At 38.1% G+C, this 19751-nt stretch overlaps 1 protein-coding gene across 1 annotated transcript in view; it reads left to right on the top strand.

Moving 5' to 3' along the window:
- The window catches only part of chn1 (chimerin 1), a 75481-nt gene that overhangs the window by 33556 nt on the left and 22174 nt on the right, over positions 1–19751 (top strand). The window lies entirely within an intron of this gene.

A 19751-nucleotide genomic window follows, 5' to 3' on the forward strand; every position in this document is an offset into this window, starting at 1 on the left:
TTTTTCTATGTACACAAAAGGCCTATTTCTCTCAAATATTGTTCACAAATCCGTCTAAATCAGTGTTAGTGAGCACTTCTCCTTTGCCGAGATAATCCATCCACCCCGGACTCCCCAATACAGTAAAACCGCACATTTTAGGCCTTGTCCACACGGAAAAAAAAATCCCGTCCACACATGCTCGGTCTCCGTCTACATGAAAACACAAAAACACGCTATCAAGCGCTGCGCGATCAAGAGCATGCCACGCCAGCAGGCGGCGATATAAACCTTAACCGTAAAGCCACATTGGCCAATCAGAAGCGCAATTCTGACGTCAAACACAGCGGATAACGGCGCACACTTTGACGTCGCAAGGCAAAAACCCCGGTTTCACTGTCTACACGACAACACTGTAACCGGCGTTTCTGAAAATCCTCACCCCTGGCAGGGGTTTTCAAAAATATTCGGTTTCAGTGCGTTTCCGTGTGGACGAACGGCCGAACCGCGTAAAAAATAAAAAATAAAAATATAAAAATACCCGTGTCCGTGTGGACAGGGCCTTCGAGTGGCCTTTTAATTGTGGCCAGCCTAAGGCACACCTGTGCAATAATCATGCTGTCTAATCAGCATCATGATATGCCACACCGGTGAGGTGGATGGATTATCTCGGCAAAGGAGAAGTGCTCACTAACACAGATTTAGACAGATGTGTGAACAATATTTGAGACAAATAGGCCTTTTGTATACATAGAAAAAGTCTTAGATCTTTGAGTTCAGCTCATGAAAAATGGGGGCAAAAACAAAAGTGCTGTGTTTATAATTTTGTTCAGTTTATATACGGTGAATGACTGTGATAGATCTAAGATCTAAGACCGTAAAATACCGTTAAATGTACAGTTTTTGGAAGTGAAAAATAATAAGTCATTCTCTAATTTACAGTGAAAAAACTAAAATTGCCAGAATTCTCTGCGTGTCGCTTCACATTTGATGTATTTTTGTTGAAATAACGGTTTCTTCATAGTTTTTCTTAGTTTTTCTAAATCAGTATGTACATTAGAATTTGATGTTACATCTAATGTTGTTAAATTAATATTTATTAATTTTTTTTAATTTCATGTATGTTTCATGCCATTGGTCTCTATAAAGTGAAGCGTTAGCTTCAGCGTTACACTGGCGATGCATTGCTAGACGGTTGAGCCCGTCATTTTAAAGTTAAAATTATATCAACACCCTGTTTAAATCATGAATAAATCAGCATTTTTGAACATATAAGTTAGATTGAACGGTTTAATGACTCGCCACCTATTTCAGTCTCATTGGTTACCGATTATGCCCTTGTCTAGTTTACTTTCCTTTGTTCTTCCCCTGTGTGTGTGTAGCCTATATATATATATATATATATATAGATATAGATGTTTCAGTTGTTCTTGGTCATTTCTCATTTATGCATTGTGTGGTTTGCGTTATTCCCCTGCATGTTCATTCGGAGTTTTTGGATTATTAATAATGCCTGTTTTGAAACTCCTTCTTCGTTCCTGCTGACCACATCATAACACTTTATATAGCAAAAAAAAAAAAAAAAAAAATCAATGGTGATATCTCATATTGCTATATTTGAGCAACTCAAAAGCACCACAAGGGAAATTCCTTCACTGCGACAGCCATAAGTACAAGGATATTTTACTCGCTCAATTTCTAGAGAGTAATAGTTTAGACGCCTAACAAGGATGAAACCTTCTAGTGTTAACGCACACTGTCACATAGTAAAAGTCTGTGAGTGAATCTGTCCTCTCATTGGTCAGAGGACACGTGTTTCTGTTCCTCATTGTGGCTTTATCTGTAGCTGCCATTACACACACTTATATGGTGGCTACATTCAGCTACAAATATAATATTTATCAGTTAGAATGGGAATCAAGGCATTCGTGTATTGCCCCTGTTTCGGTGAAGAGCAGTCAGACATTTTCAGCTGTGATGATGTGCTCACTCACAGAAACACACACTGCTGTTTTTATATAACATTATGACACAGCCTGGGTCGATTGGGTTGGTTGGGTTGGATTGCTTTCCCAGGACAAGCAAACCACTCCAGAATTAGTTTTCAAGCGGGCTGAGTCCTCCTCGGTCAGGTGATCCCAGACCTTTTTTTTTTTTTTTTTTTTTATGCGGATCCGAGAGTGATTGCCCTGTTATGCCTAAAAACCGAACTAATGGGGAAAGTGCTAGATTCTGAAAGAAATGCTCTAAATGAGCCAGGTGTGAAAAGCCCCTTGTTCTTTTGACATTGTGAAGTCCAATTTGCTGTGCAGTTTAGCTTCATTAAATACAAAAGATGAAAATGGGAAATGTCTACTTTAATAAACCTTGATGCTCTGAGCTTGATATTTACTCAGCCAGGGCAGACAAAGCCATTGCAGTCCATTCTGATTGGCTGAGAATATTTGGATTAGCCAATCAGCTGCTTTGTTTTTTTTTGTTTGGCAGTGGAACGGTCACAGATTGGCTAAGAATATTTGGATTAACCAATCAGCTGCTTTGTTTTTTTTTGTTTGGCAGTGGAACGGTCACAGATTGGCTGAGAATATTTGGATTAACCAATCAGCGGCTTTGTTTTTGTTTGGCAGTGGAACGGTCACAGATTGGCTAAGAATATTTGGATTAACCAATCAGCTGCTTTGTTTTTGTTTGGCAGTGGAACGGTCACAGATTGGCTGAGAATATTTGGATTAACCAATCACCTGCTTTGTTTTTTTGGCAGTGGAACGGTCACAGATTGGCTGAGAATATTTGGATTAACCAATCAGCTGCTTTGTTTTTGTTTGGCAGTGGAGCGGTCACAGATTGGCTGAGAATATTTGGATTAACCAATCAGCTGCTTTGTTTTTGTTTGGCAGTGGAACGTATACAGATTGGCTGAGAATATTTGGATTAACCAATCAGCTGCTTTGTTTTTGTTTGGCAGTGGAACGTATACAGATTGGCTGAGAATATTTGGATTAACCAATTCGCTGCTTTGTTATTGTTTGGCAGTGGAACGGTCACAGATTGGCTGAGAATATTTGGATTAACCAATCAGCTGCTTTGTTTTTGTTTGGCAGTGGAACGGTCACAGATTGGCTGAGAATATTTGGATTAACCAATCAGCTGCTTTGTTTTTTTTTTTTTTTTTTGCAGTGGAACGGTCACAGATTGGCTAAGAATATTTGGATTAACCAATCAGCTGCTTTGTTTTTGTTTGGCAGTGGAGCGGTCACAGATTGGCTGAGAATATTTGGATTAACCAATCAGCTGCTTTGTTTTTGTTTGGCAGTGGAACGGTCACAGATTGGCTGAGAATATTTGGATTAACCAATCAGCTGCTTTGTTTTTGTTTGGCAGTGGAGCGGTCACAGATTGGCTGAGAATATTTGGATTAACCAATCAGCTGCTTTGTTTTTGTTTGGCAGTGGAACGGTCACAGATTGGCTGAGAATATTTGGATTAACCAATCAGCTGCTTTGTTTTTGTTTGGCAGTGGAAGGTCACAGTGAAGAGAGAGAGACTGCCTCTGTTTAACGGATAATGAGATTCGGATAATGAGACGAGGCAGAGCTCTGGTGAGGAGGAGGCTCTGCTCTGAGAGCTGATCGGTTTATTTGACGGTTACTTGCGGTTGTGTATCTCTACTCACCCCTATTAGCCCTGTTAAAAGATTATCACACAGTTAAAAAAAGAAACAACACACCTCTGTGACCCAGTTCATCAACTTTGGCTTCAAAAGGTACAGTAGTGCCTAAAAGTCATGTCCAGAGGGGGGGATTTGGTTTTTATGGCCCTACAAACTTGATTAAACCATCAAATATTTAAATATTTTAAATATGAACGGGGAAAAAACACTAACCTTGGTTCAGGTATTTATCTGAGAAAATGATTTGGCAAACTACTGCAGGTTTTATTTTACTATGCAAAAAAAATGCACAGTAAAACAAAAAGCTCACAGGAAAAGCATACGCTGACAACAACATGATCAGTTATTAATATTTCATTGGTTCTCTCTTTTTTTGTGTGTGCATGTGTTCGTAATTTCTTTGTGTGAGAGCCTGACCAAAAATGTGCCATGTTTCATTGCGTTATCACAGATAAAACAATCGACTCCAAGGCAAGATCTTTAACACATTTATCAATAATATTTGAATAAAGGGTGAAGATGTATGGATCATGTATGGCCACTTCTGTATATGGACACTTAAGTTAAATTTAATAATGTTGCTTTAGATGCACAAACTGGCATCTGTGTTGAAGTGCTGTTGAGATTTATTTTATATATATGTATATATATATATACTATATATAATTTTTTTTCTGAAAGGCACAGCATGTAAGTTTCACCGCTAGAGATCGCTTATTCAAAACAATAACAAAGACGTACAGTAGCTTAATGACGTGATGTCTGTGTCATTGCTTAAAATTGCAGATCTCTCTGGATTTAAAACCTTGTCGGAAACATATTTAGGATATTAGTGCTGTGCAACGATTAATCACATCCAAAATAAAATGTTGTGTTTAAATAATATATGCCTGTGTACTGTGTATAATTATTTTGTATATATAAATACACACACGTGCATGAATATATTTAAGGAAAATGTGTTTTTTATATATATATATATATATATATATATAATATTCATATTTATAAATAATATAAATTATAAATAAATATTAGGGCTGTCAAACAATTAATCACGATTAATCGCATCCAAAATAAAAGTTTGTGTTTACATAATATATGTGTGTGTACTGTGTATAATTATTTTGTATATAAATGCACACACGTATATATTTCAGAAAAATATGTTATTTATATACTGTACATAGACTGAATGTAGCCTATATATAATGTATATTTTATATAAATATTAGGGCTGGGGCGGTATGGATTTTTTCTAACCGCGGTTGAAAAGCAAGATATTCCCGCGGTATAGCGGTAAACCGCTTTAAACACCCAACCCCCCCCGCCCCCCCGACAGACTTCCGCGCACTCACCAGAAGGCGTTTTTTCTAGACAGACTTTGTTAAATATTTTCACCTACATCCGAAAAAAAACGAGCACAATTTGAAAGAGTCCGATTTTCATTAAGCTGTAATTTGGCATGAACCAATCACTGAATAGATTTCCTAATTTAAGAATATTCTCAGATACATTCGCATTGAATTCATCATTTTCAGGAGAATACATTATGATGTTGAACGAAATGAAAGATGAACAGCTTTTCCAACATGTCTTAATTACAAAAATGATATTCCATATTTATGTTAACATAATAATGTTATTTTTTATTTAATCTATGTCGATTATATGAAAAGTGAACACCATGAAGATAGGATCATAAGATGGGTCAGACATGATTTTGACCACTTTATTAAGTTTTGTTTTGTAGAAAGTCTTTCTTTAAATTAAATTTCGTTTTGTATAAATTGTATCTTAATTTTAATCACTGTTTCATTAACTAATTGCCTGGAATTATACAAATATAGCAGACATATAATCAGGACGATGTGGAAGCGACGGTGCGATCTCTTGCGCGTGAACTGGAGCTCGTCTCATAAATGAACCGAAACTTGTGCGCCCATCGGAGACGGAGTTCACTGCTGATATTCTGAGGATACAACATAGCCAATAGGCTATACTAGGGACTTTAGCCTTTAGATATCTTTGCTGCATGCGCAGTCTCCTTTCTAGAACAGCCAAGAGCTTTCTAGCCTCGCGGCAGCAGCGCCTTGCATCGCTCATAGACCTTAAAACTGATAAAAAAAATTCAAAAAACGAAAATTGATCAAAAAACGTTGGTGCGGATGGATGGCGGACAGATGATGCGTTTTGTGCTGCGGTTCCGTAGCGGATGAAATAATAATAGCCCATCCGCGCATCTCTAATACGAATGTAATGCCTATGTGTCATGGAACATTGCGCTCCCCAACTCGCGAAAGGGATTTGCTCCATCTTTTGATACGTTTTGTTTAGAAAACCTTGAATCCATGTAAGACACACTATCATTAGAAATAATCCATGTCATTAGAATCAATGAATCCATATCATTAGACACAACGTGCACACATGTGCAGGCCAATGTTTTTTTGTTTGTTTGTTTTTTTCGGTGATGACGGTGACGAGCTCAGACCCGCGGTTGGAGTCACGTGACCGCGGTATTGCGGTAATGCGGTAACCGTCCCAGCCCTAATAAATATAAACATTTTATATATAAATAACATATTTTTCTGAAATATATACGTGTGTGCATTTATATACAACATAATTATACACAGTACACACACATATATTATGTAAACAAACTTTTATTTTGGATGCGATTAATTGCGATTAATCTTTTGACAGCCCTAATAAATATATATACAGTATACATGCATGTATTAATTAACAAAAAATGTATACACAGAACTAGTGTTGTCACGATACCAAAATTATTGTTTCGATACCGATACCAAGTCAAGAATTGCGATTTCGATACTTTTTCGATACTTTTCCTGAAAAGGGAGAAACACTCTCAAATATCATTGCTGTGCTTTATTTTAAAACTGGGACAACATTCCAATCATAACACACTAATAAATGAACATTTGAACAGCAGATAGGCTATAATAACCATTTGAACAAAATATGAAATATGAAAAATATAAAAAATAAATTAGAGCAATGACATTCAAGGTAAAAAAATAAATAAATTTAGCAGCATTATCTCAGTTATCATAAGAAACATAAGATTTTATCAATATCAATGCCACTGACGATTCTGCTTATCGATCCGATTCTTTAACGATTCTCTTATGGATTCATGATAGCATTGTGTGGAAAAAAGTAGTCATATGCTTTTTCGGGGGGAAAAAACAAGTGTTTTTATTTGTTTTATGTAATTTATGTAATAAATGAAACCTTATTACAAAGTGTTAACGATTAGTTATACACCGATTCAGACAGATCAGTTGTTTTAACCATTCATTAAAACGAATCGGTTCAAATGAGTCATTAGTTCGCGAATTGGACGTGTCATTATCGGACGTGTGCGCGTTGTGTGATTATCCCGGCGGTTAGGACATCCCACTGTCATCACAGAAAACATTTCATGACTGGATAGTTTTTTTCGTTTATTTAAAGTGTGGTTTATGTCAGCTGAATGGGCGGAACGATTCAGAGAAGATAAGGCAACGTATTTTACCACAATTTACACCCAGCGGTAATTCAAAAAAAAAAAACAAAAAAAAAACGAATGCTCCACATGAAACTTTAGTCTCCCGACCTTACCATCGTGTCGAATTATTTTGATTAATATGTGCGAGGGAGAGAGAGAGAGCAAGACAGCGCTTAGTTTTGAGACGGTGAAGCCTTGTTTATACTTTCGCCTGGCTCCGCAGAGAGAGAGAGAGTGCGCGCGCGCGACCGGGGCTCGCTCACTCTCTCTCTCTCTCTCTGCTCGTTCAGTTCACGCGCCCTGTCACACGCGCATGAGGAGAAAAACACAGACGTCCATAGGGAGGCACTGGAAGCGTGCGTTGCACACACCAACATAATACTCTCTTACAAATCTGGAACGCGGTCATTCTTAGAAGTATTGATACTAATAAATTTAGGTATCTTGAAGTTTTTAATTTCCGAGTATCGCGATACTTTTGAAGTATTGGTGCACCGTGCAACACTACACAGAACACACATCTATTATGTAAACACAACATTTTATTTTGGATGCGATTAATCGTTGCACAGCCCTAATATAAGTACACAAGTCAACAAAATATATAACATTGTTCTAGTGGTTTTTGGATATTAAAAATCTTACATATTGTACCTTTAATGTCTTTTAATCATCTGGTGTTTTTGTGCATGAAGAGACAGTTCTAGATTTATTTTATTTTCCTCCAGGGATCTACTAACTAGCTGTATGACGTGTAATATTGTGTAAAATTACTTGGTGGTCTGAGATTTGGTGTGTGTCAGTATTCCTCCATGATGTTAATTGTCTGGTGTAACTGCTGCAGCGAGAGCCACAGGGCTCATTAGATCAAACAAAACCAGTCTGACATTTGTGGAACACACTGGACAGGACAGATCTAACTCCAGTGCGCGTGTGTGTGTGTGTCAATGGAAAATCCCCACTGTGATAGAGAATCGTCACAGCCATGCACGTTAGTCATTGGTGAAATGTTAATATTGTGTTGATGTCACATCTTACACTTTCTACGAAATTCCCTCTAGCCGTATGAATAACACCAGCCCTTCATAACATTTATCATGCACTTGTAATTATTCTGTTTGATTTATTATTCTTTACTCCTCTTCAGCCTCATTGCGCACACCAGTAAATATTACTGTGGAAATTGTACATGAATTTTCCATTGTGCGTTTATGACTCATGAATGAGGCTCTAAATATAAGAGTGTTTGTTTAGATGTCCTCTGGAACACAGATGAGCGGTGCGCGTCGTTGAGGAGGACTCTGGTGTAGGGCTTGTGTGTGTCTTCAGTTCTTCAGATGAATCATTTCCGAAGGCGAACAGGTTGACTGATTCAGGCTGTGAAGGTGTTTTAGTTTCCAGAAATCTGTGTGGATGTTCAGATGTCTGGAAAAGCACTGCTCATCCGGGCAGCAAACATGCTCACGACACACTCGACGTGTTCCCTATAGCTGGAACCTCGGATGTAAAAATAGCATGCGATAGTGATTCAGCCAGAGTGAATCATCTGTTGTGTTTTTTTTTTTTTTTTTTTTTTGCCTGTTTGAGACTAATATCTGCCAGAAACTGTGTCGAAATCTTCCCAAAATCTACTGTTGACCTACAAGTGAACTTTGTATAGAAGACTGTGTCTTTCTCGCCGTTTATATTTCGCAGTTTTGAGGTGACATCTCACAATTCTGCCTTTTTTTTCTCTCTGAATTTATAGCACATTTCTATTTGAATATTTTAACTTTTTAACTGTGTGATGTTAACTTAAAAGTGTGAGATTTTTAAATCACAATTCACTAAATACTGATTCAAAATCCATTGAGAAGTTTTGGAAAACAGGAAATGTTGATTGTTCTGGAGCCTGTTTTCACCGTGGGATATTTTTTCTTGAGTAAGATGAGTGCTCATTTTCTTCAGATGAGTAATGCCTTGTCTTAAGATGCCAATGCCCTGTTTACACCTGGTATTAAGATGCGTTTTGGTCGATCGGATCACAAGTAGACGAGAGACACATTCCCGTTCACACCTGGTGTTTTAATCCGTCTCTTTTGTCCACTTTCAACCACTTCTGTCCTGATTTCTTCAAGGTAAGGGTCTATGGGAGGGTAAATGTATGGGCTTTTTTGATCTAATGGACATAATAAGCTTAAGCAATTTACACATGAACATGACTGGAGACGACGTAAAAGCACACGGAGATCATCAGCTTTAGTTTTCGCTCTGATAGACGCAAGACCAGCCGAACGCTGCGAGTGTGTGTTAGAAATCAGGAATGGTGAGAGAACATTGTGCTTGGTATGTTTCATCTTCAAACCAAACTTGGGTCTTCAACAGTTGAAACCCCGTCTGGCTAGAGCTCTTCCCATAATGTCACTCATTAGTTCGTCATTAGGTCAGTAGACGGAGAGAAGACGGTGTTTTGTGGCTGTTTGAACACATTCGGTCACATGAGTGTTTACACTACGAAAGCAATCCGCTCTAATGTGTTTTCAACTCCCTCTGGAAGTGGTCAAAAGTGGACAAGCTCAAACGTTTTAGACCCGTTTACACCTGTATTTAGTGGCGTCCACTTGTGATCCGATCGACCAAAACACATCTTCATACCAGCTGTAAACTGGGCTTTAGTTGCATAAAACCATTTCCCCCCAATTATTAAACAATTTTATTAACTAAAACCTCCTGAAGCAAGAAAAGCAGTATTTCTTAAATGACATTTACAGGTTTCAAGAAAGAAAGAAGAATTGGTAAAGTAATTGTCATTAACCTACATTAGCAGCTACATTAATATCTGATCTGATTGTTGAAACTAAAGCTTCACACCTATTGAGCACATCCCTAAACTCATCAGGACATCTACACACTGGCTAGATTAGCTTTGTGTTTGTACACTGATAGGCTTTAATCTCAGCACACATCTCAACCATTTCTAAATGAGTTGGTTGGGAACAACAACGTTAGACCCTCATGACTATTTCAAGTTTTTGAGGTTTTAAAGATAATCTGACTGAACTTAAAGGCACACTATGCAGGAATTCCGTTTTTGTCAAACAGCGACCCCTAGAGTCGCTGTGGAGTACTTGTATTTAACGTCACTGTCGTAAATGCCACTCACGCAGAGCGTCTGCCATAGACTGGTCTCTGCACTCACAGCCTGATACCCCTTTGAAGCTGTTATATTAAGCTATACATTTTGCATAGTGTGCCTTTAAATAAGAGATCCAGCGCTAAAATGTGTTTTTGATCTCAACCTGAGCGCTCGTGTCCGCTGCTATCAGTGTCATGGATACATACATAGTGTCTCTTGTGGCGCCGCGCGCGCAGTCTACACTCGGACGCGCTCTTCAATCTATCGCCGTTGCAGAGACTCTCTATTCATTCCGATGAAATCACAAAATAAAATGCACACAAACTTAGAAAGATTTACTTACTAGTCCATCAACAAGATCGCCAGGTCAGCATCACTGTTGCATCCAGTGTTAAGAAATAGTAACTAGTTACAGTTACTAGTTACTTAATTCAAAAAGTAACTCAATTACTTCGTTGATTACTTACACCAAAAAGTAATGCGTTACTGTTAAAAGTAACTTTTTAGTTACTTCAAAAAAAAACATTCTTTAATGTTCCCATTAATGCCCTTTTATGCGTTATGGTCTATACAAACACAAAACTGACTTAAACAGAAAGTAATTTTTAAACACTATTTGATTTGAGTCATACGGATTACATAAGCAGAGAGCAGTCTGTAGTCTGTTTTCTTTCGTTTTTGAATTGTTCTGTTTATAAGTAGACATGTCTGTGAGGCAAGTAGGCTACCTTATACGCAGAGTTTCGGTTCATTTATGAGACGAGCTCCAGTTCACGCGCCGGCGCCTCCATTTCGTGATTATCTATCGTCTGCTATATTTACTTCTTATTTATTAAATCCAGGCAATTGGTTGATGAAACATTGATTAAAATTAAGATACAATTAATACAAAACGAAATTCACTTTAAAGAAAGGTTTTGTGCTTTCTGTTTGATGTCTCTGCAAGTATTAAAGCATCTTTTAGTGCCGCTTTCAGAGCGCGTCGCGTCCGAACTGGAGAACTGTCACGTCCGTAACATTGTTTTTTCCTCATAAATGCGAACACTAAAAATAAAATAAAATGAATATTTTGTTCTGTGGAGACTGAGAGCCAACCCTTCTTCATTCGGTGGGTAGTAGTTTGCGCAGTGTAATTCACATAATTACTCAACAATATTTATTTTAGGCCTATACAATTCAGCCCGTATAAATGTGCATTTTCTAAGCTTAGAAAATGGACAAAATTCATTTGATTCTAATCATAATGTAACATTATTGTGAAATTGATTTTATTTATAGGCTATTTGCTATTAGTATAGTAAAGCCCTAGCCTGGCATGCCAGACCTACATCAAGATGTTAGGTCTGGGAACTCTCCATTGACATACCTCAATCCGAGGGGCGGGATAAACGGTTACCTTTCAAAATCCCTCTGCACGCAATAGGATAACGCTACAACCAACCAGAGCAACGAACGGTTGTGGATGAGTGAGTCCCATGCGTTTTTCCACCAGCGGAGCTAATTGATATATTAAACTTTTGCCGTATCAGGTCGGTAAAACTCCGAACACATCTTCCTTTTTTAAGAACGACTTAAGTGACGTTCTCTTAACTCCAAGTCCTCCAGAGTCGCGGCCAAAGCCGATTCGAAAGACCGCTGCATCTTCATTGTTTTCAAGTAGCAGGAAAATCACCTATGGAAATCACGCGGAACGTCATGAATTGTGCCGTCATTGTGTTAAGCCCGCCCGCCGACTCTATACACGATGTGATTGGCCTGACCAGTTTTTGGTTTTCACAGCTCAAAAGCCTATGGAGAGTTGCTAGACCACACTGGCTGCGAAATAATTTTCGCTGCCGCTAGGGTGCGTCTAGATTTCTAGGCTAGTAAAGCCCATGTTTTTATCCAACTAGGCTATGTGTGGGCCTAATGTAGAATACGGGACAAATCGCGTCCCTTATTGATTTGATACGGGCGCGTGATTTTACTTGTAAATACGGGACAATTCCGTATTTTAAGGGACGGGTGGCAAACCTACCACCAATCCTACAATGCGTCGCTGCTGTAAACAGGCTGTAGGCTACACTTCAGCCAAAATTAATTAATTTAAAAAAGTAACGGACAAACGCACCATATGGTAATGGAGTTAATTTATTTAAAAAGTAATGCGTTACAGTATGAGTTACTGTCAAAAGTAACTGTGTTACTGCCCAACACTGGTTGCATCCAGTGCTGCTTTTTAGCTCGCGCCAACAAGTGAAAGCCCGACCGAGTAGGACTCTTGTCCGGTTCCTCACGCGGTCAGATTCTCTTTTCCTTTTCCTGGTCTCTTCCGACCGCGTTTTCTTTGCTTTTTCCATTGCCGAGTATCACGTCTGAAATGCGCGCAAGTGTCTTCGTGCTTCAAATGTTGTTGTTGATGTGTGTGACGTCGTTGCCGTAAAGCATGTCGTGATTCTCGCGAGATTTGTCGGGGGCGCTCCTCTCAAACTTGCATTGCTGGTTTTTCCAGCGGCGTCCCTCCTCCCCAGCTTTACTACCAGGATGATTCGCCCTACTATGAGTTTGTTTACCACCGAAATGACTTTGAAGCTGTTATATTAAGGTACAATTCTTGCATAGTGTGCCTTTAATCCCAGTGACAGACTGAAAACTCACAACTACACCAAATGGATAGGATTAGGATATGTTCTAGATATACCAGAAACAACTGTTGTGATGTATTGAGGAATGGGTTAAAACACTTGACTATAGTCTCTAGTGTAAGTGTGTGTGTGTGTGTCTGTCCTTGCTCTCCTGTCATGCGGGGGAGACAGGAATGTAGTCGAGTTGCGTAACACAATCGATCAGCAGAACACTGTGTGACAGCCAGAGGAAGTGAATGAGAAAGTTATTTTAGATAGAGAGAGATGGAGATAAAGAAGCAGGACGTGTGTCTCTCTTCTTGAACAGCACCAGCAGTAAAGCAAAGGCTAAACACAGAAACGATGACAACACTGGAACTGAGAAATATCGTTGGAATGGTTTTGAAAAAGCAAAAAAAAAAATTACTATGGAAATAAATGGCCAATTTGTAAATATTAAAACACTTACTTTCTCAATAGCATAGCTACAAAACATAACCAATATGCATATTAACATGACTTTAAGTGTGGAAAAAATGCTTATTAACATTTTCTGTGTAAAGTTACATCAAATTTTGTTGCCATGAAAACAAACCATTAACCAACAATTATTTAAACCGCTTTATATCTCAAATAATACATGTTTGTAACACTTTACAATAAGGTTTATTAGTTAACATTAGTTAATGTATTAACTAACATGAACTATGAGCGATACATATGTTACAGCATTTAATAATCTTTGATAATGTTAGGTAATAAAAATCCAGCTGTTCATTGTTTGTTCATGTTAGTTCACAGTGCATTAACTAAATACAACCTTTGATTTTAATAACGTATTAGTAAATGTTGAAATTAATATTGACTAAGATTAATAAATGCTGTAGAAGTATTGTTCATTCTTAGTTCATGTTAACTAATGAACCTTATTTTAAAGTGTTACCACATATTTAATAGTTTTAATAGCCCAGTTTTAATAGAAGTATTAAAGTACGTTCACGGAATAACTCTATATAGTTCAGCTATTTAGTGTTTTTTACCTTACTTTTTACCCACTATGACGGTTTTATTTTGCATTTCGTCATGTGTTTTTGTAATAAGTGTTCGATTGCATCTTGGTTTCACGTGTCCTTTTTATGTACGCACTTTATGAAAAATGATACCGTTCACATTTCTGCTTTTAAATCCTCCAGAAGTTTGCCTTATCCACTTCCTTTAGAAGGCCACACTGTACCGAGTTTGTTTTTAAAAGAAAGTGATGAGTGGATTATTTTTTTGTAGTTATCAACATTATGCCACAAAAGGCTGATGACTGAGCTTAACCTGTGTTGAAAAACCAAAATATTCTTCTAATACCTCAATTATGAGTAATAGTATGATGTAATATGAACTGTCTCTGACAGTGAGTTGTTGGATCTCATTGTTTTTTTGCATGTAAGAGCATTGATGTGCGTGGTAAACCTTGCCTCCCAGTTCCGGTGTGTGTAATCATTCATCATATATGGTGCTTCGAGTGTTTTATCGCCTGCGCTGTGATTATGCATCCCTCCGTCCTTATGTAACGTTACATAACATAACCGCCCACATCACTGCAGCGCCGAGAGAAGAGACTTTCTCAAACTTAACTGTGTGTTTCAGGGCACTGATGAAATGAAGCCGTTTCAGTGATCGAGTGAAATCATGATGTTAATGTTAGGCATCTGTGTGTGAGTGTGTGTGAGAGTGAAGAAGATAGAGGGATGAACGGGAAATGAGGTTATGAGCTGACAGTTATTATGCAAACTCGACAGCGCATTTAACATTTTACATAACCAGAACATTTTCAGTCCAGTTTTTTTTTTTTTGCTTGCGTGGTTTAGCTAAAATGAGGCTTGTGTTTATAAGAAGTGGGTGATATGAAAAGAGACATTTCATGGCGATGCAAATTTTTCGAGCTTTTTTGAGATTAAAGAGTTCATTGTATTATAAATCGCTCTAAATTTCAGAACTTAAAACGTCCAGTCCAATCCTATAAGAGCATTTATTGAGGAGTAAGAGAGTAAAATGTGGTGTTGTCTGCTCGTGTGTAGCACCACACTTTTGAAGAAGGTTTTAACAATATCTCTGATCAATTTAGTCATATATTATTAACAGTTTAAGCGTCGATTTCAGCTGTGATCTTCACTATGAATAGGTGTGTGGGTAGGACAGTAAAATTAATTTACTATATAGACTTTTCAATTTATTAACACTTTTAAAAAGATCGTCAGAGCTTGTACATCCAATCAAATTCAGTTTTTTTTTGTTGTTGTTGTTTTAAATGCATTTGTAATTTGGTAGTAGCGTCTAAATGAATCACATGGCAACATGGACAGGTATAGGCCTATTCAATTCATGGTAATATTACCGTACTACATATTTTAAAGTTTCATTCAATAAACATTTTTGTTACAATAAAGTAATTTAGTATTGTGTTGCGTCATCAGTTGATATCAATGTAAAATTTGGGTCCTGAAACAAAAGCACTAATGATTTAGATTGTTTTACGACTAGGGTAATCAATCATTTCACTGAATAATTCATGTAAGTGCTTTAGCAAACGGGTGTGCTTGAAATCACTGCTTTTAAATCATCTGTAATGTCGTGCCCCGAGTGTGATACTGTAATTGTGATTTTATTTACACACTACTAACTAACTCAACCAGGCCCCGTTATTTAAATGAGGAATATCGTGACGTTTGTTAAGAAAACTCAAGACTACATGGAGGCGTTTCAGGGAGTTCAGAAACACTGACACTGATATGAAGAATAACTCCCTTTGTAACTTTGCGGAGCTTTTTCATGCTCTAACAGCAGCATTACACACTAAAGAAAGCTGAACATCTAAAAAAGCATAATAGGACCCCTTTAATTAAAAAAATTATTACATCTCCTTTAACTGTGATAATGCTGCAACATCTGATCAGCATATGATGTGTCCAAATTGTGTTAGTCTGTGAATGTCTCTCTCTCTCTCTCTCTCTCTCTCTGAAATTGAGCTTTATTGGCATGAGAATTGTATCAATGTGTTGCCAAAGCATTTCTAAAAAAAAATTACAGTAAAACATCATACATGTACATAATATACATACATAAAAATTAAGTAGAACAATATGAACATTTCAGAATTCTGTGGACAATTTAGAATTCAATGTGTAAGTGTTTGCGTGTGTGTGTGTGTGTGTGTGTGTGTGTGTGTGTGTGTGTGTGTGTGTGTGTGTGTGTGTGTGTGTGTGTGTGTGTGTGTGTGTGTGTGTGTGTGATTAGTCGTTGACTCTTTTTGTGACAAGCATCAATGTATCTTGCCACTAGTATGATACAATCTTTTTTTTTCACCTAATAGATGTTGAAATTAAAGTTTGGGGAAAGTATTTCACATTTTGTATAAAATGTCCCTCTGATGTCCTCATAGTTGGGACAGCTGGTGAAGAAGTGTTGCTCTGTCTCCACTTCTCCCTGGTCACAGTAAGGGCAGATCTCTCTCTCTCTCTCTCTCTCTCTCTCTCTCTCTCTCTCTCTCTCTCTCTCTCTCTCTCTCTCTCTCTCTCTCTCTCTCTCTCTCTCTCTCTCTCTCTCTCTCTCTATCATCATTATCATCATCAGACTGAATGAGGGATCACACAGACAGATGGATTTTCACCGGTGTGGTTTTGGGGGAAGAAAGGAAATGGCCTTGAATCAGCCATTCTTCGCCTCCGCCCATTTATGACCACCGTTTTGAAAAATCAATCTAGTCAATTAGAGATCAGACAGAAAGCCCAGTTCCTGCCAACACACGTTCTGGGACTGCGCTCCTCGAAGCGGCGTGTGTGTGTGCGAAATGACCCGGGATGGCATGTGAACACACCTGGCACAGGTACAGTCGTGTGTGTGTGTGTGTGTGTGTGTGACGGGTCCTTCAGGTCTGCGCAGAGATGGGACACTGAGCGTTTCATCTGAGCTCCGGCGGTCTCATGTTCTCTGTCTCCGGTTGGCTTATTGATCTGGAAGCCAGAGGCGGGAGGTCTCTCTACAGTTGGGCACTTTACTCTCTGTGCCGGAGAGAATCGAGTCCTCTATTGATCAAAGAGAAGCGTGTGTGTGTGTGTGTGTGTGTGTGTGTGTGTTGGCATGTCAGGATCCAACATCCTGCTCTGAGAAGAGAATCCAGCTGAGATAAGAGAGGAAGATTGAGGAAGAGTGTATTCGATATAATTAAAATTCTGTTCAAAGTACACATTAAAGTGTTGAGATTTGAAGAGCTTCACACATGGTTAATTAATACAAAAATAGATTTCTACATTTTATTCAAACGGGAGTGGTGCTTGCCCATATAATAAAACTATAATAAAACACAATATTACTGTATTTTGAATCAAATAGATGCAGTTATGGTGAGCATAAGAGACACAACATGTAACTGTGTAACCACACCCTAGCAACCGTTTAAAGCTACCTAGCAACCATATTGCAACATATAGAAGCCATATTGTAGCTCCACAACATCGTTAAGACATTGTTGTTGGCTCATATGCAATCATTTACAACATTGTAGCAACTATCCTTGCAACCGAGCGGCGAGTTTTGCCACTGCAAGCACCCTCCCCTCCCCCCCCCGCAACACTGTCACCTTTTTTACTCTGACGAGTTTGCAGGTCTGAAAGATGTTATCTGGTGTTTTATTAATGTTTTATGGGAAATCCATTTCATTGAACAGTAAATGTGACATGAAATATTGATTTGAAATCACTGGCATGATACAGGAGATGTGAAACTAGCACATCTAAGATGTAGTCATGAAATAGGTTGGTCAGTTCAGCTTCACTATAGACAAAAACACATTTGACCACAGAATGATGCGATTGGCCAATCACAGTCGAGTATTCCAGAGGGCCAATGGTAGTCATCGAATGGTATAGGCTGTGATGTGATGGATGTCGGCCCGTGTTTGCAGCGTCACAGTAAATGCAGCGTCACACTAGAAAGTGTTTTTAACATCTTCCGTCCAAATTTTTACCTGCATTTTTCCATCAAAATAAAAGTTTGATTGTTTAACGTTTCAAAATTAAGAATGGAAATAAATCTTTTTCTTAAAATCTTGACTGTATTAAGTCATATTTCTTATATATATATATATATATTAGGGGTGGAACGGTACATGTATTCGTATTGAACCGAAACGGTACGGGCGTCACGGTTCGGTGCACGAATTTGCACGCAGAATACACGGTACAAATAAAAAAAAAAACCTCTTAAATAGCGATAAATTTCGCTCTATTCGCTTTTGGTGTGACTGTTAACGCAGCAATGAACAGGCTGCGATCAAGATTGCAATGCAGGAGTGTGTGTGTCTGTGTGCGCGCGAGAGAGAGAGAGAGGCGCGATGAACAGTGTGTGTGTGTGTGCGAGAGAGAGAGAGAGGCGCGATCGAACAGTGTGTGTGTGTGTGCGCGCGCGTGCGAGAGAGAGAGAGGCGCGGGCGCGAATCGCGCGATGAACAGTGTGTGTGTGTGTGTGTGTGTGCGCGCGCGCGAGAGAGAGAGGCGCGGGCGCGAATCGCGCGATGAACAGTGTGTGTGTGTGTGTGTGCGCGCGCGTGCGAGAGAGAGAGAGAGGCGCGGGCGCGAATCGCGCGATGAACAGTGTGTGTGTGTGTGTGTGTGTGTGTGTGTGTGTGAGAGAGAGGCACGGGCGATCGAACAGTGGAAACGTAAAAACATACTCCGTCACTTTTTTCATACAGGACATCATTAAAACTGCAAATTGTTTACTTATATTTGTGTACACTGGCAATAAAACACAACATTGTGCTTTTGTCACACTCTAAACTCTTGTCAAACTGTAACCTACAACTGTTAACAAAAGTTTTTATGGTAGTATTATTTTATACGGAAATCAATTATTTATAATTCAGATGAGAATAAAGTTAGTTAATTAAAATGAAGGAAAACAAATATCTTGATCTGAAATAGCAAATTAATTTTAAATTCATTCAGGTACAATTACCAAACACATCTCAAGGTCTTTTCGTCTTTTTAATAATTTAATTAATAAACTAATTATATAAAACTACTGTCAGTGCACTACAAATAAACTGGTTCTATGCCTTTATTAATAAAACTTATTTAAAAAAATACAAGGTTTAAGACATTTATAAAAATGCCTTCTGCATTTTTGCTTTGCTTTTCCCTCCATTGTACCGAAATCGTACCGAACCGTGATGTCTGAACCGAGGTATGAACCGAACCGTGACTTCTGTGTACCGTTCCACCCCTAATATATATATATATATATATATATATATATATATATATATATATATATATATATAGTAAATAATAAAATATATACCATAATATTATTATGGTTAATGGTTGATCATTTGAAAATGAATAATAGACGTCTATAAAGATTAGTAATGCAATTTTACAGTTATAACAGTTTTCTGAAATATAATTTTGTTTGGTTTCACAGAGAAATATTTTAATAGTATCTTTATTTAGTATAATAATAATAATTATTATTCTTTTACATTGATGTATAACCACAACATTTTCCAGCTGTACAAACAAGCACAGCAAACCTGGATTTTTTTGAAAGATTTTTTTTTTTTAATCGCACTTGGATTTTTGTTTTTGCCCAAATCGTGCATCCCTAGCACATACTGTGGGTTGTGTTTATGGTACATTCGTGTGCTTTTATTAGAGGAGAATGAGCTCAGAGCTCATCCATGACTCATTCACCTCTCATTACAGTCCCACTCCTTATCTCTCTCTCTCTCTCTCTCTCTCTCTCTCTCTCTCTCTCTCTCTCTCTCTCTCTCTCTCTCTCTCTCTCTCTCTCTCTCTCTCTCTCTCTCCCTCCCTC

Source organism: Rhinichthys klamathensis, unplaced genomic scaffold, assembly GCF_029890125.1.
Source record: "Rhinichthys klamathensis goyatoka isolate OS25496 unplaced genomic scaffold, OSU_Roscu_1.1 h1tg000680l_1, whole genome shotgun sequence".
NCBI classification, from domain to species: domain Eukaryota; kingdom Metazoa; phylum Chordata; class Actinopteri; order Cypriniformes; family Leuciscidae; genus Rhinichthys; species Rhinichthys klamathensis.